This window comes from Pelodiscus sinensis, chromosome 20 (assembly GCF_049634645.1).
Source record: "Pelodiscus sinensis isolate JC-2024 chromosome 20, ASM4963464v1, whole genome shotgun sequence".
Lineage (NCBI taxonomy): Eukaryota > Metazoa > Chordata > Testudines > Trionychidae > Pelodiscus > Pelodiscus sinensis.
In genome coordinates this window covers 6,882,960-6,908,741 of record NC_134730.1, presented here as the reverse complement: position 1 = coordinate 6,908,741, position 25,782 = coordinate 6,882,960, and the positions used below count along the sequence as shown (strand labels likewise).

At 46.9% G+C, this 25,782-nt stretch overlaps 1 protein-coding gene across 2 annotated transcripts in view; it reads right to left on the bottom strand.

Annotated features, from left to right (window-relative positions):
- The window catches only part of SEPTIN9 (septin 9), a 264,222-nt gene that overhangs the window by 170,727 nt on the left and 67,713 nt on the right, over positions 1–25,782 (bottom strand). The window lies entirely within an intron of this gene.

Sequence of the window (25,782 nt, the reverse complement as noted above, 5' to 3'; positions counted from 1 at the left end):
AAGCGGCGGACATTTTTATTTAAATGCCGCGGGGATATTTAAATCCCCCGCGGATTTCCCTACGACGACTGGTGAAATTTACATGCCCCTTCCGGAAAAGGGGCCAGTGTAGACGTAGCCACGTGGTTTAAATCACTTGCTGGCTAACTCTTCTGTTCCTTACATAAAAACAAATTCTGCTGGCTGTTCGTAGTGCCAGCCAGAACAGGTGGTCATTTCTAGCTCTCTCCCTGCAGCTCAAATGCCCTCGTGGGACCCTTACTGCCTCTTCTGCTATGGACAGAACTCTAATCCTCTGCCCTCCTCTCCGCTGCGGTAATCAAAGCCTGGGTCAGGGGGTTAGGAGCGCTTTGAAAGGGATCCCCTGGCTCCCTGAGCAGACAGCTTCTGCAATCAGCGGGCACTGGGCACATTGCACAGACGAGGGAAGATCTTTGGCACGTGACGTATTTGAGAGCACCGCACGTTCAGAGGGCTGGGCAGGGAGTGGAACACTGGCCCCTTTCTTAGTCAGTTGGGCCCTCCCCTCCCTCTATTGTCCTTTCTCCCTCTTCCTCTCCTCCACTGTCTGCTCCCCCCCACACCTACGGTCACTGCACCTGACGATCTTTGGGACAAGATCTGGCGCAGTGCCGCAGCCATTTCTCCCGCCATCCTTATGTGAAGGCATAAACCTGTAAAACATTCCCAAGGCTTCTGATCCCGGAGCAGGCCTGAGCACCTATTGGGAAGCTCACACTGCCATCTACTGGCGCTGAACCAGCGCAGACCAACAGCCTGCGAATTCTCCGCATTTTCCCGTATCCTAGGCCCAGGATTCCTCCCCTCAGGGTCTGCTTGGCCCTCAGTCAGCTCAACTAGGACACAGCACTCTGGCTACCCTCTCTTTCCAGGCAGGCCTCTTCCAGGCGAATGCCTGTTTCACTCAGGCTATGTCTAGACTGCAAGCCTCTTTCGAAAGAGGCTCTTTCGAAAGAGAGCGTCTAGACTGCACGTTGAACTTTCGAAAAAGCGGCTTGCTTTTTCGAAAGAAAGCATCCAGTGAGTCTGGATGCTCTCTTTCGAAGAAGCCCTATTTACATTGAAGAACACCTTCTTTCGAAAGAGGAACTTTCGAAAGAAGGCGTTCTTCCTCGTGAAATGAGGTTTACCGCCATCGAAAGAAAAGCCGCGTTCTTTCGATTTAATTTCGAAAGAACGCGGCTTGAGTCTGGACGCAGGTGAGGTTTTTTTGAAAAAAGGCTACTTTTTTCGAAAAAACCCCTGAGTCTGGACACAGCCTTAGTGTCTAGTTGTATGCCCCTTCTCTCCCCACTCCAGCCTTTCCGGGCTTCAGCCCCCAGGACCAGGGCCGGCTTGAGCCATTCCTGTGCCCCGGGCAGCGGGCGCACGACACATGCGTGGCTCCGCTCCCGCCCCCCCGGTGTGCAGCACACCTTACAGCTGCGATTGGGCGTGCGGATTTACCTTCTACCCCTTGCCTGTTTGGATTGAAAGGGGTAGTGACCAGTGTTTCCTCTAATCTTTTCCATCCATGTGTGGATTTTTTCCAACCATGTGCAGAATAATTCTTTTATGTGCACCAAGGCATGTGCATATGCACCACCAGTGAAAACAAAAACCTAGCTGTTGTGCTCTGCTAATCAACTGGGCAGCATTTGAATCTTTCCAGGTGACAGCTACACTGCAAGCCTATTTAGAAATAACTAGCGCTATTCCAAAATAACGTACTCTGTGTCTACACAGCAGGCAGTTATTTCAAAATTGTGTCAAAATACTGTCAAGCTGCAGGACTTACTCTGACTCCTGTAACCCACATTGTACAAGGAATAAGGGAAGTCAGAGGAAGAGTGCTCTCTTTTGAACTAAGTGCTGGGGAGCTGCTCCCTATTTGGAAATAAGCTATTTGGAAATAAGATACGCAATTGACATAACTCAATTTGTGTAGCTTATTTCGAGTTAAGCCCTGCAGTGTAGACACACCCCAAGTGGCCTCACAAGCACCCATTTTATAGGCAACACTGGCAGCAACTGCCTGTTTCCGTGTGTGTGCAGCCCCTAGCACGAGGGGACCTTTCTCTCAGATGGGGCCTCTACTACATAATAATAAATAATAACAATGTTCAAAACAGGCCCAATACAACACACTTGCAAACCTTGGAAATGCATCTCTGCCCTTCTCTCAGCTCCCCCTGCAACTGCCCCCACTGGGGCAGCCTTATTCCAAGGTATCCCACAAAAACAACAAACCCCAAATCAGGGCTGGGGACTCACGTTTGGGTCGGGGGGCACTGACCTACAGAAAAGTCAGGCAGGGGCCATGCACAGGTGAGAAGGAAACCCCCCCCCCAACAAAACCAAACCCTAATCCTCAACTGAGAAGGAGAAAGACGCTACCCACATTCCCCTCGCACACCGGAGCCTAATGGGGCCTAGACTAGAAGATTTTGTGTGCTCCAGCCCTGCAGGTTCCCCAATTCTGGGGGGGAGGGGAGCCCTGGGCCTCAGGAGCCAAATCCAAGCAAGCCAGGGCCACATCCAGCCCCTGGGCTTTAGGTCCCCCCCCCCCAAACAGTAACTTTGGAGTCAAAGGAAACCTAAAGCAGCCACTGCCCCAACTCCTGCAACCGGGGGATCTTGTCCAGGTACTGCACAGACCTGCACTTGCCAGTGCCGTGGCTCAGAGCAATGCCTTCCAACAGCTCCCTCTCTGTCTCTGCAGCCACTTCCCTTCCCACAGACCCAGAACAGAGCACACCCAATGTAGGGGAGCCACCCGCACCCACAGTCTCTGGGACGGCCGACAAAGGGAGTTTCAGACCTGCAAGACTTTTCCTCCCCTGCTTTATTCTCCATCCCCCAGTCAGACATGGGAAAGAATACTGGCTAGGACAGAGATTACCTTACAGCTACGTTCCTGGCCACCCTGAAGGCAGGCCCAATGGGCTAGAACATGCAATTGCAAGTCACCTCACCACAGCCTGCTCTCTTCTGACAGCCTCTCTCCCCATCACCTCCTTTGTTTTTACTCTAGACTCCCCGCTGCCACAGCTTCCCTCTACCAGCCTTGGTTACAACCAAGTGGTACCTCTGGATACTGACGTGGTGACTAACATGATCTGGATTACAGCAGCTACACCAGACTAACACGGCTACATTTCTATCACAGCGCTGTACTGATTTTCTATCACACAAAATCCCTGCCTGAAAGAATTTAGACTATGCAAGTGGTGGCATTAGCTGTAAAATCTCTTCTTGCCTGTTCCTATGGACAAAATCTCCAAGTGAAAGGTTGGATTAGGCACCGGACAATACACGCCATCACCATAATCATGCTCAGTATTTATATAGACCTTCTGAAATTAGTAGATCTCAAAGGCACTTTACAGAAGAATTCCCGTATCCGATAGACCCAAGCTACGCAGTCTCTGGACGCACCCCGCACACAATGCTTGAGGGCAACGTGTAAGAACCCTACCAGAGGCAAATGTGTATTCCAAAGGGACACTCTGCTCCATGTGCAGGCGTCACGTTGGTCTCTAAGGCCCTGCCTACACTGCTGGCAGCATGCAGGGCCTGGACGGTGAGTGAAGCTGCTGCTTGGGGAGGCAGCATCTCCAGCCTGTGGCCCTGCCTAGCCTCCACCCCCACTCTGCCCAGACCCATGCCCTTCTCAATGTCTCCCTCTTCTCTTCCCTGCTCACTGCTCCCAGCCAAATCCCTTAACCCAAATGTAGTAAATGGCATTTAAAAAAACACTCTTCTAAAATTTCTTTCTCAAGAAAATGGAGCATGTTTTCTACTGAATGCCAGACTGCAAAACTGGACATGCAGAAGGCACCTAATTAAAGCCACTAAATTTGTCACAGGGTTTTCATATATCCTGAAGTTTCTCAGGGATTTATTTGCAAAAACTATATAGAAGGGGCAAGTCAGCTATGCTGCTGACTACAACATTATATATTATGGAATGTATCATATGTTTTACATGTTTTTAATCAGTATTTCTATGCTGATTTTATATTTTAAATATACTCTTATGCCTGCAAAAATAACCATTCCAGATTACTACATATTTAACACACTAAAACAAAGACATTATTTTAAATTAAATCAGTCAAACCAGTTTAGTGTATTCATAACAAAACTAATTGCTTATAGAAAATGGGAATACTAATTTATTTTGTGTGATCACTATAACAATAGACATGTTTATGAAATTTCACCATATGTTTGTTAAAATATGTTTCCAATGATTTTAGGCATAACAAACAATTTTATATCTTACTAAGGTACTGATTTTGGTGGTGGGTTCTCTTAAAGCTAGTTCAGCAAAGTCACAAGTAAAGAAGGAGAAACTCATTTGTCTAGCTATCTGGAAGAAAAGGGATGTTGTGCCTTTATGGCAATGGTCCTGGAGCCTCTGACAGGGAATCCTAATTGGTTTGGCCAAGCGGTTATCAAGCCCAGCACTTCCGCTGCCCCCCGCAGACTGCTGCACATCTCCTGCCTTTTGCCTTGGTGCTGTCCCCTTAGGAGCCTCTGCTTTCTGTGCAGGGCAGAACAGGGGAGGGAGAGGAAGGGTGCTGATGTCAAGATGTCTCCTCTTCCATCCTGTATCCTATCTCCACAGAGCAGAGAGGGGGCACAGCAGGACTTGGGATGGAGTTTGCTGGCTGCTTTTGCGAGTGGTGCAGGGCCAGGACAGGCATGAGCCTGCCTTAGCCCCACGGCCCCACCACCCAAGAGCCACCTGAGGTAAGCAGTGTCCAGCTGGTGCCCACATCCCGAAACCCTACCCCAGTCCTGAACCCCTCTTGCACCCCAAACCCCTTCCCTAGCCCCAAGCACCCCTGCATCCAGACACCCTCCCAGAGCCTGCACCTAGAACCCCCCTGGCACCCCAACTGCCTGCCCCAAGCTCAGCTCAGAGCCCCTCTCACACTCCAGATCCCTTAATCAAAAACCAGAGCCGGCACCCCAACCTTCTGCCCCAGACTGCGGAAAGTGAGGGAGGGTGGGGGACGAAGGGAGGATGAAGTGACTAGGGGCAGGTCCTTAGAGGAGGGGCACAAAAGAGGCGGGGCAAGGGTATTTGGGTTTGAGGTAGATCTTAGATTGAACTTAAATTGAAAAAGTGCTTTAAAGGTCGGAGGCCACTGCTTTATGGGCTCTCTTCAACAGGGCAGTGAAAGGAGAAATTACAGCAAGGATGGACAGAAAGACTTTGGAAGCAAGTTTTTGTACTATAGTAATTAAAATTAAAAGGTGTATTTTAGATAAGGATGGTCTTTTGAAGAATTTATTAAAAAACTGTCTGACGATCCAAGCATTTAAGGCTAAAGCTAAATATTCACATTGTGCATCTGTACAAGGATTTTTAAGAGATGTGATTTTATAATCTGCATCAATAAACTAATGAAATATTTCAAGCAAATTTTAATGTCCTGTAGACATTTTACTGTAATGCAGAATTATTTTTATTGGTAAATTCAGACACTGGCAATATATATCTCTGGGTTGGCACATGCCTATTAAATGTCTTCATTATCACTTAATGACTCTTTCACAGGTTCAGTGTTATGCTAATAGGCCTGGCAAGCTGGAAGTCTTTTCACTTTTCAGTTGCTAAATTTGCCTAGACTGAGGACATGTCTACACAGGCATGTTTTGTCACCAAAAACTGCCTTTTGGTGTCAAAACAGTGAGAGCATTTACACTACAGTGCAACTTTTATAGGGTGGGCACCCAGTTTTAGCAACAAAAAACTTCCTCCCCTGAGAGAGACTTCTGTCTTTTCTCCTCCCTTTATTGTTGACAAAGAGCCAATGTGAACTCTGCTGTTTGTTTTGTCAAGAGAACTGGCTCCCACCAGTATCCCATAGTGCCTGCCCTGTTGGCTGTGATCAGTGTTTTGAGTCCTCTGGTGCCCTGTGGGTATGTGCCCCTACCCTTTCAAAGGCCTAGGAAGTATCTGATAGCTCCTGTTTGAGGAACAAGGAACAAATCATTGGACTCACCCCTATTTGACCCTCTTCTGCCTACATTGCACCCCTGGCATGAAGACCCCTCCCTGAGCAATGTGAGATGGGGAAATACTGGGGCGCTTGGCATACGGTGACAGCAGGTGTCAACTCCCCTCCCACATACTTAACACAGCAGCAGAAGCTAGAGCAACTTGGCAGCCTGTTTCACTCTGCTCCACCCCCCATTTCCCAACCCACTATGCTCTGCTTCAAAGGATCCATAGGTCAGAGCCCCTCTCCCATGAACATCATCTTTGGGGGAGGTGATGTGAAAGAAAGGGCGCTGTCCAACCCATTCTATTGCCTGTAGCTCCTGAGTTTCCTTGGCAGGGCTTTCATTCAAACGCAGACAGATTATTATCCTCTTTGTTCAGGTGGATCACTGGGGAACAGAGGCTCTGTCTAAACTACGGGGGTTTTGCGGGATACCAGAGGTATCCCTCAAAACCCTGCCACATCTAGGGAACATGTTTGCTGTTCTGCTTTTTTTCACGGAAGAGCGAATACACTCTTTCGGGGAGCCATGGGCCAAATGGCGGAAAAGCCTCTTCCGCAAAAGCGATTGGAAAAAGCTACGCGAATTGCACAGCGCTATATGTGTAGCTTTTTCTGATAAAGCCCTGTAGTCTAGACCTAGCCAGACTAGGCTTGAGGTCACTCAAGGAAATCTGTTGCAAAGCAAAAAATTGAACCTGGACTTGTGAGTCGCAAGCTATGACTCTAACAAATGGGTTATCCTTCCTCTCTAAATGCCAGCTAGAGAAGGTATAGTTGAAAGCAGGTCCCTTCCATGTAGGATACACAACCTGACACTAAGATTTATAACACGAGCTGCTTCTCCTCTCTTTAATGCATTATTGTGGGCCGATGGCATTTTAGCTACAGCTGCGATTATCTAGTGGAGAAGCCAACAGGACACACAGACATTCTGCTTCTGGGATCAGCAGGGCCACAGAAGACGTGTTGAGTCAGAGATACTTCCCCAACATACTTATTTCTTAAATACTCATCATCTTGGTATGCTGGACTCTGGAAGCACTTTGGCTCACATGAGAAACTTTTTCCCTTCATCCCCAGCAACATATGAGTTTCAGTCGTGCAGCATGATCAATCACTGTGAAAAGGAATCTGAGAACTGGAAATGCACTGAAGTGCTGATTCACAGCCATGTGAGGCGGTGATGGGAAAACTGGCAACTGGATGCTTGATTCTCTTTGCTCCCCCCACCCATGGAGAGGAGAATCATGACGTATGAAAGCTTATTATCTTATGGTCAATTACATTAGTCACATCCAGAGATCACAACAGAGATGATGTTCCCATTGCACTAGATGCTGTACATCCGTGCACACAAGAAGAGTAAGAACTCACAACCTATGAACAGAACCACCAGACAAACGATGGGTGACAGATAGCATTGTCCCCATTTCACAGAAATGAGAATGAGGCATGGAAAGTAGGTAGCCCAAGGTCACACTGGGAGTCTGTGGCAGAGCCAGGAAGTGACTCCAGATCTGCTCAATCTCAGTACAGAACCTTACTTGCCACGTATCCTTCCTCCAGTCCATGTGGTGCACAGGGTCTGCTCCAAGAGATGAATATAACTGAATTCAGGGATGACTGCTGAGGAGGACACAAGAGGGGCACCGGACAGACATGACTCCTCCCCTGCCACCCCTAGTACGGGGGAGAGGAGCAAGCTGGGGCTGGGTCGCTCCACTTCCCATGGCTGCCAGTGAGTGCAGGGCGGGGCGGGGGGAGAGGAGATCCCTACTGCCAGCACCAGGCCCCTCACTAGTCTCCTTGGCCCCAAAGGGCCCCCAGAGTGCAGGGCCAGGTAGCTGGACAAACCATCCAAGGGATGGGACAACTCTGCCTGCCAGCTCCTGGACCCGTGCCCCTTCCCTCCCCCCCCACAGCATTTGGGGGGCATGTGACCCTTTGTGCCCCCACCACGCATCACCCCTTACTGAACTGCTATACTGTGGCCATACTGTAATTAAATGTAACATCCTTGTAGGTGTTGGTGGGAGATACAAAAGGAACCCAAAGCAGTAGAATTTAACTTCAAAAGGGAGAATTAGACAAAAAGAAGGTGGCTAGTTAAAAGGAAATTAAAAGGAACAACCACAAGGTGAAATATCTGTAAGGGGCACAAAACTTTAGAAATGCCATCAGAGCGGCTCAAACTACAAGGCTCAAACTATATGCGTACCCCCAATAAAGAAAAAAGTAAGAGGACCAAATTCCCCCCAAAAGTAAAGCAACAAAACAATCCCCCATCATGGCTAAAAATCAGAATAAAAGGGCCTACTAGGGACAAAAAGACATCCTTTAAAAACCGGGAGTCAGATCCCACTGAGGGAAATAGAAAGGTTCATAAACTCTGGCAATTAGACCAAAAAAGAACCTGAAGACCAGCTGGCAAAAGACAAAAACTAACAGCAATTTTTTAAAAAGTACATCAAAAGCAGGAAGCCTGCCAAACAATCAGGGGTGAGGCCCACTGGACAAAGTGCTAAAGGGATGCTTAAAGAAAAGGGGGCTACTGCACAGATGTTAAATGGTTTTCATTGCAGAGTATGTGAAGGTATGTCTACACTACAGCACTAATTCGAACTAACTTAATTTGAACTAAGCTAATTCGAACAAGTGCATCTAGACATAAAAACCTGCTGCCTCAGGCTAGCCGAGGGCTGTGCTTAAAGGGTCCCGACCCCCACCCCGGACAGACAGTTCGCAGGGTTCCCTGCTTGCCTCAATGAGGGACAGCAAAGTAGTCCTGTCTTGGAGTGCCCTGAATGCCCACACTCGGCACATCACAGCACTCAGCCATCAACCCGGCTGCATTTGCCGCAGGCTGCCATCCGGGGGAGGGGGTGGTCAATGGAGGGGCTTCCACCCCGAGGAGCCCGCAGAGCCACCCCAGTCCTCCCCATCGGGGGCTCATACCCCATTCCTCACTCACCTCCTTCCACTTACCCCTCCCTAGCCCCCCTTCCTGATGTAAAAAATAAAGGACACGTGTGTTCAAAAATAGAAACTCTCTTTATTTAACAAAACTGTGGGGGGGGGGGGGATTAACCTCTGGGGAGATTGGGAAAAGAAGGTGGGAGAGGGGAAGAGAGAGGGTGGGAGAGGGGAGGGGGAAACCTGGGAGGAGGGAGCTGGAAGGGGGAAGCCAGGGGAAGAAGGAGGAGGGGAAGTATCAAACTATGGTACGTCATATCTTCAGTACTGTGTACGGATGTGATCTCTTCACCCCAGAAAAAATATTTTGGCCTTGGAAAGGGTTCCGAAAAGGGCAACTAAAATGATCAGGGGTTTGGAACTGGTCCCATATGAAGAGAGGCTAAAGAGACTGGGACTTTTCAGCTTAGAAAAGAGGAGACTGAGGGGGGATATGATAGAGGTCTATAAAAGCATAAGTGGTGTGGAGAGGGTGTATAAAGAAAAGTTCTTCATTAGTTCCCATAATATAAGGACTAGAGGACACCAAATGAAAAGAATTGGTAGCAAGCTTCAAACTAATAACAGAAAGTTCTTCTTCACAAAGCAAATAGTCAACCTGTGGAACTCCTTGCCTCAGGAGGCTGTGAAGGCTAGAACTATAACAGACTTTAAAGAGAAGTTAGATAAAGTCATGGAGGTTGGGTCCATGGAGTGCTATTAGCCAGGGGGTAGGAACGGTGTCCCTGGCCTCTGTTTGTGGAAGGCTGGAGATAGATGGCACGAGACAAATGGCTTGGTCATTGTCTTCGGTCCATCCCCTCCAGGGTCCCTAGGGTTGGCCGCTGTCGGCAGACAGGCTACTGGACTAGATGGACCTTTGGTCTGACCCAGTACGGCCGTTCTTATGTTCTTATGTTCTAAGCTCAGGGTCGGGGGGTCTCACTGGATCACCTTGATTTTCATGCAAACCTGCTCCTGGGTTTGCATGTGGCCTTTGGTGGCCAGGCTGGCAGCTATCCTGCCCTAGACAGCCACTTTCCTGTGCCTAGTGCGGAGGTCGTGGACGTTGGAAGCCTCCCCCCAAACCTGGATGAGGTCTACGGTCTCCGCACTAGACCAGACGGGTGCCTGCCTCTTGTGGCCCTGGGCAGGCTCCTGAGAGCTGCCAGCCTGGTCCCGGGAAGCGGCGGAGGGCTGGGTGGCAACGGTGGCTGCCTTGTGCTGTGCCAGGTGCAAGGTCTGCTGGCTGGGTGCTGGCAGGCTTGCACCTGGCATGGGCACCGTAGCCAGACAGTGCCCCTTTAAGGGCTCTGGGGCTGGGAGGGGGCAGAAGAGTTTCCATGGTTGTGCCCAGAGTGGCCACCAGGGCAACCTGGGAAGGGCTAGCCTCCAACTAGTTCGAATTAAGTGGCTACACAGCCCTTAATTCGAACTACTTAATTCGAACTAGGCGTTTGTTCTCGTAGAATGAGGTTTATCTAGTTCGAATTAAGCGCTCCACTAGTTCGAATTTAGTTCAAACTAGCGGTTTGCCTGTGTAGCGCCTATGAAAGTTAATTCAAACTAATGGCTGTTAGTTCGAATTAACTTTGTAGTGTAGACATACCCTGAGGGAGACAATAGTAAAACAAAAGGAAAAACTATGCCAAGTGGTGTTCTATTGTTGGTTTTCTTGGGCCTATCTTGAAGTAGATGGTTTCTAGTTATTCCTCTGGCCCTGAATACCACCTGTCATCACTATAGCCTCCAACTTAAACCCCTCCAATGCATTATCAATAACCTACAACCTATACTGGAACAGGATTCTATGCTTTGAGAGGCTCTGGGGGACAGACCCATAGTCTCCTATAGACAACCACCTAACCTCAGGAAGATTCTTACCAACAACCACAGGACATTCCACACTAATACCAACTCTGGAACTTTCCCTTGCAACAAACCCCATTGCCAACTTTGTCCACATATTTACTCTGGTGACACCATCACTGGACCTAACCATGTCAGTTATATGATCAAGAACACATATTCCTGTTTATCCAGAAATATAATTTATGCCATCATGTGCCAACAGTGTCCTTCTGCTATGTATATTGGACAGACTTCTCAGACACTTCGCCAAAGAATTAATGCCCACAAATCAGACATCTTCACAAGGAAAAACCAGTTGTTTTTCATTTCAACCTACCTGGACATAGTCTTAACGACTTTACCACATGCATCTTACTTCAAAGAGACTTTAACACCAGATTACAGAGGGAAACTTCAGAACATTCTTTCATGCTTAAATTTGACACTTTATGAATGGGCCTTAACAAAGATGCTAATTACCTTAACCATTACAAAGATAGCTTCCCTACTTATCACCCCTGATTAGCCATTCATTGACTCATAAATAGCTATTCCCTCCCCCGGTCTTCCTCACCCCACCTTCTATACTAACTCTGATTTGTTAGTTTAATAATGTGTACACATTTTTCATTGTATTCCTTTGGTGTGTATGTATCAGAGGGGTAGCCGTGTTAGTCTGAATCTGCAAAGGCGGCGAGGAGTCCTGTGGCACCTTATAGACTAACTGAAGTGTAGGAGCATAAGCTTTCGTGGGCAAAGACCCACTTCGTCAGATGCATGTAGTGGAAATTTCCAGAGGCAGGTATAAATATGCAGGCCAGGATCAGGCTGGAGATGACGAAGTGGATCCAATCAAGGAGGATGAGGCCCACTTCTAGCAGCTGATCTGGAGGTGTGAATTCCAAGAGAGCAGAAGCTGCTTTTGTAGTTAGCGAGCCATTCATAGTCTTTGTTTAATCCAGAGTTGATTGTGTCAAACTTGCAGATGAACTGTAGCTCAGCAGTTTCTCTTTGAAGTCTGGTCCTGAAGTTTTTTTGCTGCAGGATGGCTACCTTTAGATCTGCAATTGTGTGTTCATGAAGATTGAAGTGTTCCCCTACAGGTTTTTGTATGTTGCCATTCCTAATATCAGATTTGTGTCCATTGATTCTTTTACGTAGGGACTGTCCAGTTTGGCCGATGTATATAGCAGTGGGGCATTGTTGGCACGTGATGGCATATGTTACGTTAGTAGATGTGCAGGAGAATGAACCAGTGACAGTATGGCTGATCTGGTTAGGTCCTGTGATGGTGTTGCTGGTGTATATATGTGGGCAGAGTTGGCACCGAGGTTTGTTGCAAGGATTGGTTCCTGAGTTCGAGTTATTATGGTGCGGTGTGTAGTTGCTGGTGAGAATATGCTTCAGGTTGGTGGGTTGTCTGTGGACAAGGACCGGCCTACCTCCCAAGGCCTGTGAAAGCGAGGGATCATTGTCCAGGATGGGTTGTAGATCACTAATGATGCGTTGGAGAGGTTTTAGCTGAGGACTGTAGGTGATGGCCAGTGGTGTTCTGTTGGTTTCTTTCTTGGGCTTGTCCCGTAGCAGGAGGCTTCTGGGTACACGTCTGGTTCTGTCGATCTGTCTCCTCACTTCCTCGTGTGGGTATCGCAGTTTACAGAATGCTTGTTGAAGATCTTGTAGGTGTAGGTCTCTGTCTGAGGGGTTGGAGCATATGCGGTTGTACCTCATATGTACCTCGTCATCTCCAGCCTGATTCTGGCCTGCATATTTATACCTGCCTCTGGAAATTTCCACTACATGCATCTGATGAAGTGGGTCTTTGCCCACGAAAGCTTATGCTCCTACACTTCAGTTAGTCTATAAGGTGCCACGGGACTCCTCGCCGCTTTTGGTGTATATGGTCATTCCAATTCTCTTCCAGAATATGATCTGAGGAAGTGGGTCTGGCCCACAAAAGCTTATCACCTATTAAACCATTTTGTTAGTCTTTAAAGTGCTACATAGTTTTTCCTTTTGTTTTAGCAAGATCAGACTAACACGGCTACCTCTCTATTAATAGTAAATCAAGATAGTGAAGTAGAAAACTGACTGTGAAGAATTACAAAGGGATCTCATAAAACTGGGTGACTGGGCAACAAAATGGCAGATGAAATTCAGTGTCGATAAGTGCAGAGTAATGCTTATTGCAAAACATAATCCAGCATAATCCGCTGGGGTCTAAATCAGCTGTCACAACTCAAGAAAGAAATGTTGAATGTTAGGCACTATTAGGAACAGGATAGATCATACGACAGTAACCATCATAATGCCACTATGTAAATCCATGGCACACCCATATCTTGAATACTTTATGCAGTTCTGATCACCCAGTTATATTAGAAATGGAAAAAGTACAAAGAGGGGCAACAAGAATGATTAGGGAACAGCTTCCGTGGAAGGAGCAATTAAAAAGAGTGAGACTGTTTAGTGTAGAAAGGAGATGATGAAGAGAGGAGATGGTAGTTTTAAAAAATCATGACTGGTGTGGAGGAAGTGAATAAGGAAGTATTATTTACCTCTTCACATAACACAGGAACCAGAGGTCACCCAATGAAGTTAAGAAGCAACAGGTTTAAAACAAAAATAAGGAAGTACTTCTTTACACAACTCAAGTCAACCTGTGAAACCCATTGCCTAGGGAAGTTATGGAGGCCAAATGTATAAATGGACTTAAAAAAACATTAGATAAGTTCCTGGAGGACAGGTCAATCCTTGTCTATCAGCCAGAATGGCCAGAGACATAACCAACTGCATGCTCTGGGTACCTCAAGGTCTCGGACTGCCAGAAGTTAGGACTGGATGACAGAGGGTGGATGACTCGATAATTGCCCTCGTCTGTTTGTTCCCTGGCACTGGTCACTCTCACTGGGGGTATGTCTACACTACAATGTTAGTTCGAACTAATGAACATTAGTTCGAACTAACATTCATAGGCGCTACACTAGCGCTCCGCTAGTTCGAATTTGAATCGAACTAGCGGAGCGCTTAGTTCGAACTAGGAAAACCTCATTTTACGAGGATTAAGCCTAGTTCGAACTTACTAGTTCAAATTAAGGGGTGTGGCTTACTTCAAAGTAAGAATAAGAGCCTCCGGAAAAGGGCACTTTTTCCGGAGGATCGGGGCCAGTCTAGACGCTCTTTTCCGGCTTTTTTAAAAGCCGGAAAAAAGCGGCGGACATTTTTATTTAAATGCCGCGGGGGATATTTAAATCCCCCGCAGATTTCCCTACGACGACTAGTGAAATTTACATGCCCCTTCCGGAAAAGGGGCCAGTGTAGACGTAGCCCAGAGGTTTAAAAAGAATCCCAGTTTATACTTAAACTTATTCATTAGAAAAATGGAGACAGAAGCCCAGCAGCAGAGTGGGGGCTATCCTGTTTATTGTGTCGAGTGTAACATGTATGATTACCTGCCCTGTGGGTGGGTGGCCTATGTGTGCACCCGTTGCAAGGAGCTCCTGACCCTCACAGACCGAGTTCGGGCTTTGGAGGTCAGGGTGGCTGAACTGGAGGAGCTAAGTGAGGTACAGAGATATGTTGATGAGACTTTCCGGGACATTGTAGTACAGTCCCACCTCTAGGCTGAGAGCCCCAGTGCTCTTGAAGAGGATGAAAGTCTCAAGGGAACAGAACATTCAATGGGAGCAGAGGGAAACCATCCCGTAGTTGGGACTCTCCTCCCAGAGGATGTTGCGGTATCCTCTCGCACTGAGGATACCTCTGAGGGGGAGGGAATGCCAGTTAGGAAGAGGCAGGTGTTAGTAGTGGGTGATTCGATTGTTAGAAACATAGATAGTTGGGTTTGTGATGACTGGGAGAACCGTATGGTCACTTGCCTGCCTGGTGCGAAGGCTGCGGATCTCTCGAGGCATCTAGATAGACTTATGTGTAGTGCTGAGGAGGAGCCGGTGGTCGTGGTGCATGTAGGTACCAATGACGTAGGGAAGGGTAGGAGAGATGTCCTGGAGGCCAAATTTAGGCTGCTAGGAAAGAGACTGAAATCCAGGATCTCTATGGTGGCATTCTCGGAAATGCTTCCAGTTCCATGCGCAGGGCCAGGTAGGCAGGCAGAGCTTCAGAGTCTCAATGCGTGGATGAGACGATGGTGTAGGGAAGAGGGGATTAGATTTATTAGGAACTGGGGACACTTTTGGGAGGGGGGAGCCTATACAGGAAGGATGGGCTCCACCTAAACCAGGGTGGAACCAGACTGCTGGCACTAAACATTAAAAAGGCCGTAGAGCAGTTTTTAAACTAAGAGATGGGGGAAAGCCGATTGGTGCGGAGATGCACGTAAATCGGAGGGAGACTTCTCTTAGAGGAGAATCCATTGATAGAGATTCTCTAAGCTGTAGTCAGAAAGAGAGGAGGGGAGAGGGCGAACCATGGGCCAGGGCAGACAAACAACTGCATACAAAGGAATCCAATGCATCAGGGAAGGGCAGACAAATAAGCAGTGGCAAATTTTTGAAGTGCTTGTACACAAATGCTAGGAGTCTGACTAATAAGATGGGTGAACTAGAGTACCTTGTATTAAATGAGGAGATTGACATAATAGGCATCACTGAAACCTGGTGGAATGAGGAAAATCTGTGGGACACAATCATACCGGGATATAAAATATATAGAAAGGATAGAGCAGGCCGGGTGGGTGGCGGAGTGGCACTGTATGTGAAAGATAATGTAGAATCAAATGAAATAAAAATATTAAGTGAATCAACATGTTCAATAGAATCGCTATGGATAGTAATTCCATGCTCCAATAATAAGAAATTACCAGTAGGGATATATTACCGACCACCTGACTAGGACAGCGATACTTACATTGAAATGCTCAGAGAGATTAGAGAGGCTACCAAAATAAAGAACTCTATAATGGGGGATTTTAATTACCCGCATATTGACTGGATACATGTCACCTCAGGAAGAGAAGCAGAGATAAAATTTCTCAGTGGCTTAAATGACTGCTTCTTGGAGCAGCTGGTGCAGGAACCCACAAGGGGAGAGGCAATTCTCGATTTAGTCCTGAGTGGAGTGCAGGATCAGGTCCAGGATATAACTGTTACAGGACCGCTTGGGAATAGTGACCATAATATAATAACATTCAACATTCCTGTGGTGGGAAGAACACCTCAGCAGTCCAGCACCCTGGCATTTAATTTCAAAAAGGGGAATTACACAAAAATGAGGAGGTTAGTTAAACAGAAATTAAAAGGCACAGTGACTAGAGCCAAATCCCTGAAAGCTGCATGGAAACTTTTTAAAGACACCATAATAGAGGCCCAACTTAAATGTATACCCCAAATTAAAAAACATAGCAAGAGACCTAAAAAAGAGTCACCGTGGCTTAACCACCATGTAAAAGAAGCAGTGAGGGACAAAAAGGTATCTTTTAAGAAGTGGAAGTCCAATCCTAGTGAGATAAACACTGTCAAATCAAGTGTAAAAATGTAATAAGAAAAGCGAAAAAATATTTTGAGGAACAGCTAGCCAAAAACTCAAAAAGAAATAAAATGTTTTTTAAGTACATTAGAAGCAGGAAGCCTGCTAAAAAACCTGTGGATCCCCTAGATGATCGAGCTATCAAAGGAGCAATCAAGGACGATAAAGCCATTGCGGAGAAACGAAATGATTTCTTTGCTTCAGTCTTCACAGCTGAGGACGTTGGGGAGATTCCTGAATCTGCACCGTCCTTTGTGGGTGATGAATCTGAGGAACTGTCCCGGATTGAAGTGTCATTAGAGGAGGTTTTGGAACAAATAGAAAATCTTAATGTTAACAAATCCCTGGAACCAGATGGCATTCATCCAAGGGTTCTAAAAGAACTCAAATGGGAAATTGCTGAGCTATTATCTGTGGTTTGTAACCTATCCTTTAAATCGGCTTCCGTACCTAATGACTGGAAGGTAGCCAACGTGACACCAATATTTAAAAAGGGCTCTAGCGGCGATCCTGGCAATTACAGACCGGTAAGTCTAACTTCAGTACTGGGCAAATTAGTAGAAACAATAGTAAAGAATAAAATTGTGAAGCATGTAGAAGAACATAATTTGTTGGACAAAAGTCAACATGGTTTCTGTAAAGGGAAATTCTGTCTTACTAATCTATTAGAGTTCTTTGAAGGGGTTAACAAACATGCGGACAAGGGGGATCCAGTAGATATAGTATACTTGGATTTTCAGAAAGCCTTTGACAAGATCCCTCACCAAAGGCTCTTGTGTAAATTACATGGCCATGGGATAAGAGGGAAGGTCCTTTCTTGGACTGAGAACTGGTTAAAAGACAGGAAACAAAGGGTAGGAATAAATGGTTAATTTTCAGATTGGAGAGGGGTAACTAGTGGTGTACCCCAAGGGTCAGTCCTGGGACCAATCCTTTTCAACTTATTCATAAATGATCTGGAGAAAGGGGTAAGCAGTGAGGTAGTAAAGTTTGCAGATGATACAAAACTGTTTAGGATAGTCAAGACAGAAGCAGACTGTGAGGGACTCCAAAAAGATCTCACCAAACGGAGTGATTGGGTAACAAAATGGCAAATGAAATTTAATGTGGATAAGTGTAAAGTAATGCACGTCGGGAAAAATAACCCCAACTATACATACAGTATGATGGGGGCAAATTTGGCTACGACAAATCAGGAAAGAGATCTTGGAGTTATCGTGGACAGTTCTCTGAAAACTTCCACACAGTGTGCAGCGGCGGTCAAAAAGGCAAATAGGATGCTAGGAATTATTAGGAAAAGGATAGAAAATAAGACCCAGAACATCTTACTGCCCCTGTATAAAACTATGGTACGCCCACATCTTGAATACTGTGTACAGATGTGGTCTCCTCACCTCAAAAAAGATATTTTGGCCTTGGAAAGGGTTCAGAAAAGGACAACTAAAATGATTAGGGGTTTGGAACGGGTCCCATATGAGGAGAGGTTAAAGAGACTGGGACTTTTCAGTTTAGAAAAGAGGAGACTGAGGGGGGATATGATAGAGGTCTATAAAATCATGAGTGGTGTGGAGAGGGCCGATAAAGAAAAGTTATTTATTAGTTCCCTAAATAGAAGAACTAGAGGACACCAAATGAAATTAATGGGGAGCGGGTTTAAAACTAATAAAAGAAAGTTCTTCTTCACACAGCGTGTAGTCAACCCGTGGAACTCCTTGCCAGAGGAGGCTGTGAAGGCTAGGACTATAATAGAGTTTAAAGAGAAGCCAGATAATTTCATGGAGGTTAGGTCCATAAAAGGCTATTAGCCAGGGGATAAAATGGTGTCCTTGGCCTCTGTCTGTCAGAAGCTGGAGAGGGATGGCAGGAGACAAATCACTTGATCATTGTCTTCGGTCCACCCTCTCTGGGGCACCTGGTGTTGGCCACTGACGGTAGACAGGATACTGGGCTAGATGGACCTTTGGTCTGACCCAGTACGGCCATTCTTATGTTCTTATGTTCTTATGTACGTTAAATCGAATTTCTGTGACAACTCGATTGCAGGAGGTCAACAGGAGAAACTCTCCTATCAACTTCCCTTACCCCTCGCGACAGAGTTTATGGTGGTACCATCTGTGGTCAATTTAGCGGGTTCTTACCAGACCTGCTAAATTGAACCCTGGCAGATTGATCTCCGGAGCATCAATCTCAGGCTAAGTGTAGACCTGGCCTGAGAAACATTTCCATAAAATTAACAAACAAACCCCATGGAAAGACAGACACAATCCTAAGTCTCCCTGGAGTTCTTAATTCAGTGATCAGTGCAGTAAAACTATTTGAGAAGTTAAGAAGGATTCTCATGCACACATTGCTTCGAAGCAGCAAAAGGAGAGCAGGCTGGTCTGTCTGCAGCATGTTCATTGGACAGGCAAGAGGGGGCAGAGAAATATGAAACAGCATAGACGAAAATTATCTGTATTGCTCAAATTCTTTCCATTTTGAATGAGTACCTTTGTTATTTGTGCCATAGATGAGTACATTTCTCTCTCTTAAATTATGGATTTTTAACCTGGCAGCATCTCTTCAAAAAGAAATGAAGAGAATCCCCTCAGCCATGGTGGAAAATGGTGGAAATCAGGAAGTTGCTGGACCTTTGAGTTGGACCTGAGGTCAAATCAGGCTCTTGCTAACAAAGGAACCAATATGTTGGCTTCTAGAGCAGCTAGTTTCCTCCCCTCATATTTCTTCTAAATGAGAAATATAGTTTTCTCCCCACCTGGTGGTCACATTTTTTTGTGGACTCCCATGAGGCTTCCCCACGCTGCTGCTCTCAAACCTCACTCCTGGCAGCACAGACTAAGAAGGCACCATTTCTAGGAATGATATCACACCATTGTAGCAATCTGCATGGAACTTGGAGGGAGGAGCAGAGGTTTTGGGAGACACCAGGAAATCAGCCTATGTGCACATGGATAGAATGCTAGCTGCAGTTGCAGCATCTCTGTATATCTTAGTAAAGAGCCAGTTCAGTTTTACAAGCAATGTTTGCAATGGGGTGTGGACACAAAAGACCCCTTGGGGTTGTTCCCGGGTGTGCTGATTATGCTCCTGACACTTGCCTTCTTGCTCCCTGAAACTCTCTACCACCCTGTATTGCTAGGCCAGATTTTCTAGTCTCCCCCAGACAAGGCACAGAGCTGGGGTCACCATCCCCCCTGGAGAACAAGGCAGACACTTCAGCTCTGAGAGAATGCTCTTCTAGGGCACAGTGCCCAGGAAACCAATCCCCAAAAGGGATCAACTCCCCTACCCTCAATTTCTCTGAGTAAAAGTTTTACACAAAGAAAGCTCATGAGGATGTTCACCCTCTTATCAATGAAAGAGAAATATGCACCCTGATTGCTCCCTCCAGGTAACAATTATTTACACTGGACTTGATAGTAAACAAAGTGCTTTATTGAGGATAAACAGTAGGATTTAAGTGGTTGCAAGCAAAAACAGAAGGATCACAGTTTTACCACAACGCCAGTCCTCCTGCCCCCAAATAACCTTGCCATGCACACCCTCCCCCAGGGTGGCGCACCCCACAGTTTAAAAACCTTTGCTCTAGAGGGTGTCCGATAGGGAATAGCACTTAGGGAAACAGACAAGCCAAGCTCATGCTTTTGTGAAAACTACTGACTAGGAAAATGCCAGAGACCATTTGGAGTAAGTCTGCACTTGGGTCTGATTCTTCTGCCTCACCCGCATTAATCAGGAATAACTGCAGGGGCAGCCAGTGTAATTAGCAGTAAACACTGCTGGAATGAGGTCAAAATCAGGCTCCCTATATCGAGAGCTACACCCCATTTAGGGAAATCCCATTGACAAGCATGGAGGAACACTGTGATCCCTACCAATCACTCCCACTACTCCCTCCAGCTCTTAGTCACTTGAGCCCCAGCGGAGTGAGCACAGCCTAAGCAGAGCTGATTAGCATTCAAGTCAGTCAGAAGACATAGACACCTGACTGACTGGACAGCTGTTGAACCACATGCACTACAAACAAGCGCTGTCCAGGCCGCTGCTGACAAGCTGTCACACTTTGCAGGAAGGTTAATTTATAAAGTGTTTATACAGGGTTAATAAATGATTAACAGGTGTGTAATAAATGGCTAATTAGCTGTTAGAAAATTCACTAGGTTACTTATAATCATATAAGTAAGACCTTGTAAGACCATCTTCAACACATGCCTCTCATGTCTGTAACACGCCTATAACACCTATTAATCGTTTATTAAATATTTATAAACAATTTATATATGGAAGCTTAGTATAAAATAATTCATCCAAGGTCTGAATCCTCCATAAAGTAACAAATATCAGCTCTACCCACCCCACACATTGCAATAAAACCACATTTCCCACTCCTTTACCGCCTCTCTTTTCTTTACTTTTAACAAAACCCAATGGAACCCTTTGCCTCTTTCACAATTAATGTCTCAACTGAGGTTGCAGACAAGAGCTGGCTTGGCCCTTTATTAAAGGAGAATCTGGATGAACCATTACCAAAATGTCCATCTCATACTGAATGTCTACACAGCAGGGCTAAAGCCAAAATAAGCTATGCAACTTCAGCGATGTCGATTAGATACAGTTTAAGTTGAAATAGCTTATTTCGGCTTTTGGCTCTGTCTACACAGCAAGAAGTCCGAGGAAGAGCACTCTTCCTCCCACTCCCCTTACTCCTCGTAAAATGAGGGTGACAGGAGTTGGAGTAAGAAGTCCTCCAGCTCAACATTATTTTGACATTATTTCGAAATAACTGCTTGTAGTGTAGACATGAACTATCTTATTTTGGAATAATGTCTGTTATTTTGAAATAACACTGCTGTGTAGACGTACCCTCAGGGAAAGACAGGAACACTAGCGGGAACAAACCTGCTGCCATCTAGACTCCCCAAGACTGTCTGGAAAGAAGTAGAGGAAGAGCAGTCATGTGTATGAATAAATAAATAAATAAGGGCTAGAGAACACTAGGTGGGTACAGCTTTTCAGTCTTTTTATGCAACACAAGATTAAAGATACCTGATAACAATACATTTAAAGCAGATCTCTGTGTTTTAATGTACTGCAATGTTAACTTGTGAAACTCAATGTCAGGTGATTTTACAATAGTCTATTCTACTGATGCCCAAAGGTATCAATGCTTTAGCTTCTAAACACAGAGGCTGTGTCTACACTGCACCCCTTTTCCGGAAAAGGGATGCAGATTAGACACATCGGAATAGCAAAATTCGCGGGGGATTTAAATATCCCCCGCGGCATTTGCATTTACATGGCTGCCACTTTTTTCCGGCTTGGGGATAAGCCGGAGAAAAGCGCCAGTCTAGACGTGAGTCTCCGGAAAATAAGCCCTTTTCCAGAGGGTCTCTTATTCCTACTTTCATCTCCATTCCGATGTGTCTAATCTGCATCCCTTTTCCGGAAAAGGGGTGCAGTGTAGACACAGCCAGATTGTCCCTTCCCAGGAGAGCATAAAGCAGGACGGGAGACAGGCACAAAATTGTGGAATGAACTCCCATGGGAATTAAGGCCCATCATAAAGCTTACTGCCTTCCACTCCAAGTGCAAGGCTCTTTGCTTTAATCTGCCTTCTCTTAAGTAAACATAGAATGACATTTATATAATATTTAAAATAAAGCAAAATAAGACACTTCCTTGCACACTTCCTCTGAGGAGTGAGTGAAAGAACAAACACAACACACTTTAGCCATGTTGCTTACTGCACTACTGAGGTTGTGTCTAGACTACAGGATTTTTTTGGAAAAAAGAGCTTTTTTAAAAAAAAACCCGTACCTGCGTCTAGACTACTGCCACGTTCTGTCGACAGTAAATCGAAAGAACGTGGCGGTTTTGTCAACAGCGGTAAACCTCATTCTACAAGGAATAACACCTTTTTTTGAAAGTCACCTTTTGAAAAAAGGCGCTATTGCATGAAAACAGGGCTTTTTCGAAAGAGAGTGTCCAGACTCTCTTTCGAAAAAGTGGGCCGCTTTTTTGAAAAATCTTGTTGTTTAGATGCTCTTTTTCGAAAGATACTTTCGAAAAAGCCTGTTGAAAGAGACTTGCAGTCTAGATGTAGCCTGAGAGTGCTCATATTATGGTGATAGGTGCAATGTAAGAAACTATAGGGAGTAAAACCTTTTAAAGGGTCATGATATGAATCTCTCTGTACTGAAACATCCACAATTACATTGACAGGGACTATCTCAGCCTCATGCTTCAGGGATCCCCAGGCCCAGAACTGCAGAGCTAGGGTGTATTACAGGGATTGGCGTCTTTTTCTGAAACAGCAGGCATTGGCCAGTGTCAGAGACTGGAGAGCGGCTAGATGACGTGGCGAGGCTGCCCTCCCTCTCTCCGTGTGGGGGGAGCCTGTCAGAATCAGGAATGCAGAGGGCTTCTTTGTAGGAGCACTGTGCTTGCATGAGAAGTGGCCTGATTCTTAGTCACACTGAGGCTCCATCCCACAGCTCTGGGAAGGCAGGATTCAGTTTTCTTTCTACTGTGGGAAGCGCCAGTGGTAGAATATTAATTAAAAGCATGTTTCTGGCCAGAAGAGCACCAGGAAACGTGGCCACCTAGCGCGACATGGATCTGTTCTCCATCTGAGTCATGTCTTGTTGATTCACCAAACCCGGCTTTTTCTTTCCTGCTTCCCGCACTGCAGAGCCAGAACTGTGAGAGGGCAGGATGCTTTCTCTTCTGCCTGGGACACCAGCTGCTGAACTGCCCGCTCTCGTCATGATGGCCAAAGCATTACCAGCCAGACTGGGAGGCCCAGTTCTCTTCTCCTGTACTCCAGGATGCTGGTCCATTGAGCGACATGAAGGGCTTTGGCACAATCATGTTAGCTGGAGATGCACTTCCTCCACGTCCCTTCATTTACACCATGGTTACAAACTGGGGCCCTGATCACAGAGCCCAGATTAACTGTCCTCCTCCATCAGCCCCACTGGTGAGCACTGGGGGGGCAACTCTGGCTTATGTGAGGCCAGAGTCAGACCTGAGTAAGAATTGGATCCAGAGATGGCAGCTGGATTGCCAGGTACCAGCCACAGCTCAGTCTGTGGCCTAGAAACCAAGCAGATCTGCCCAGGGGTCAGTGCTGCAGAATAAACCTAGGAAACTGACAACATAATGTGAAACGCCAGCGCCTCACTTAACAAGCTTTTCCGATGTTCACGTTAACCCTTGCTCCCCTGCGCCTCCGAAGAGGTTGCCAGTGCATTTCAAATTCCTCCCTGAACCGCAGCTTTTAAATACTGTTTCCTATTAACAAATCTATGTCATATTAATGTTTCCTCAGGCTCTAAATATACCCACCCCCCTCCTGCATTTTCCTCTCCCACGCTGCTGCTGAGACAGGGCTCTCAAAAGGATGAATCATTCGAGAACTGCCGCTGGTCATGTCCCTTTCTTTCTCCAGTCTTGGACAGCGCTTCGCTGCCTGGCAAGCGTGCTGCACTCTTTCCTCTCTGGCACAGCTGGCTGGAAGCACAGCCCCCCAGAGCCCAGTGAACCCAGAGCAGAGTCCTGGGCACTGTATCCTGGTGAAATGCTCCCCACATCTGAACTGTACGTGCAAACCAGCCTCTCCACCCAGAGCTGAGACATGCATCTACTACCCTTGTTTAGCACCCATCATATACCACAACTATTTGTCATCCACATGTCAGCAGATGCTTTCACTGGGGGCTCCGTTGCCTGGCTGCCCTGCCAACAACAGCATGACACAGCTAACTCACAGGAACTGAAATCTTCAGAGACTTCTCCCATTCCAGCAGGGGTCACTGACACTCCCAAGCTAAGTCATCTGCAGACACAACAATTTGCAGACTTTGTTAGTGAGCCTTAGGAAGGTGTCAGGCTACTGGAGGTTAACTAGGGCTGCTGCATCTGTGCCCTTAGCTCCATTGCACATAAGGTATCGGTGATCAGAGTGATCAGGACGTATCCTGCTCAGAGTTAGATGGACTCTTGCTACGTCCAGCTATTGCATGTAGAGTGCAGGCTGAGTCACACCGAGCTGTTCCCAAAATGAGTCGGGGCTTCTGGGAGCTGAGCTCAGGCCTGCTTCAGATCATGGGACTGGGGCCAGAAATGAAAGTTCTGTTTGTCAGGCCCCCTTGTCCTGGGAAAATGCTAGTGCCAGGGAAAAGCAGCAGCAAATTTAAAAGATCAACTCAGTGTGGAGTCCGACCGGCCTTGCTCTGCAGAACTTGTCCCATTCCCTCTGTTGTTTATCCTCTGTCTGGCCGAGGCCCATGCTGCAGTGCTACAGGATTATCCAAGTCGGAGCTCTGGTATTACTAACATATTCACATGCTATCCGTTGAGTCAAGAGCAGCTCCCAGGAATGCTTTGAAGTGGCTCAAACCAACGGAGAGAAGTGGGGAAGAGAGGGCAAGAGAGAAGGAGCGCACACATCAACCTCTTTAGAAAAGGGGTGGGAAGGAGAGGATGCTCCTGCAAGCCGGTCTCAAGCTGTTGAACTCTGTCACCTCCCATTGACAGCAACGACAGGAGTTGTGGGTGCCCAGCACCTCCCAGGACCAGTCCCTTACTCAGTCATAGCTGGGCCTGTGCACCATCATGGTTGTGCAGTTCTCTGTCTCCATGGTCCCTCTGTCGAGCACTGTTACGTGTCTGGCTGGAGTAAAGAAAGGCCTCCCCTACAGTACTTAATGGCACAAACTAGTGTCTGGACCAAGGTCCTCCACAGCCTCCCCTCTCAGCCGGATGGCCTCTACGGGTCTCTCGAGCCCTGTCTGCAGCAGGCAAGGCTGTGTGGCTGTACGGTGGGCCTACATGCCCCAGTTTGGCCCAGGAATGGGACTGACTTTCCCTCGTGGTTGCTGCTCTCCACCCTTGCTCAACCGCTTCCCCTCATCCTTGTGGTTTTCTTTCCATCCCTGATGCTTCACCCCTCCCAGATGTTGCTTCACCCATGCCAACTCAGAGTGGCCGGAAGCACATGCAGGCTTCAGAGCCGGTGAGAAGCCATTTGCTTTTCACTGTCCCCAGCACACCCCTTGACTCCCAGCAGATGGGGAATGAACAAGGAACCCCAGACTGAGTTAGCAGCTGCAGTGTTTTAGCCCATTCAAAGTATCAGCCCCTGCATGCCTGGCCTCTCCAGATGCCTTGGGACTCCTTTGCTGGAGGCCCTCCTGTTTTCTCTTTGGGTCCCTCACAGAGCTCTGAATGGATGTGGCCCTGCTCTCATCTCTGGGTTCAAGCTTCTAAGGCAAACCTCCCCGCATCCCTACCCTTGGCTTTTAACAACCAACCGTTGTCAGGGCCTTAGCCACTGCTTAGCAACAGGTCCCGAACTGCCGCTTGCTGAGATGCAGTTACCTGATGCCTTCTGACCAACAGGACTCATCTCTCAGACATGCACCATTACCTGGCGCTGTCAGTGAGGCACAGGAGTTAGAGGGGCCCTGTT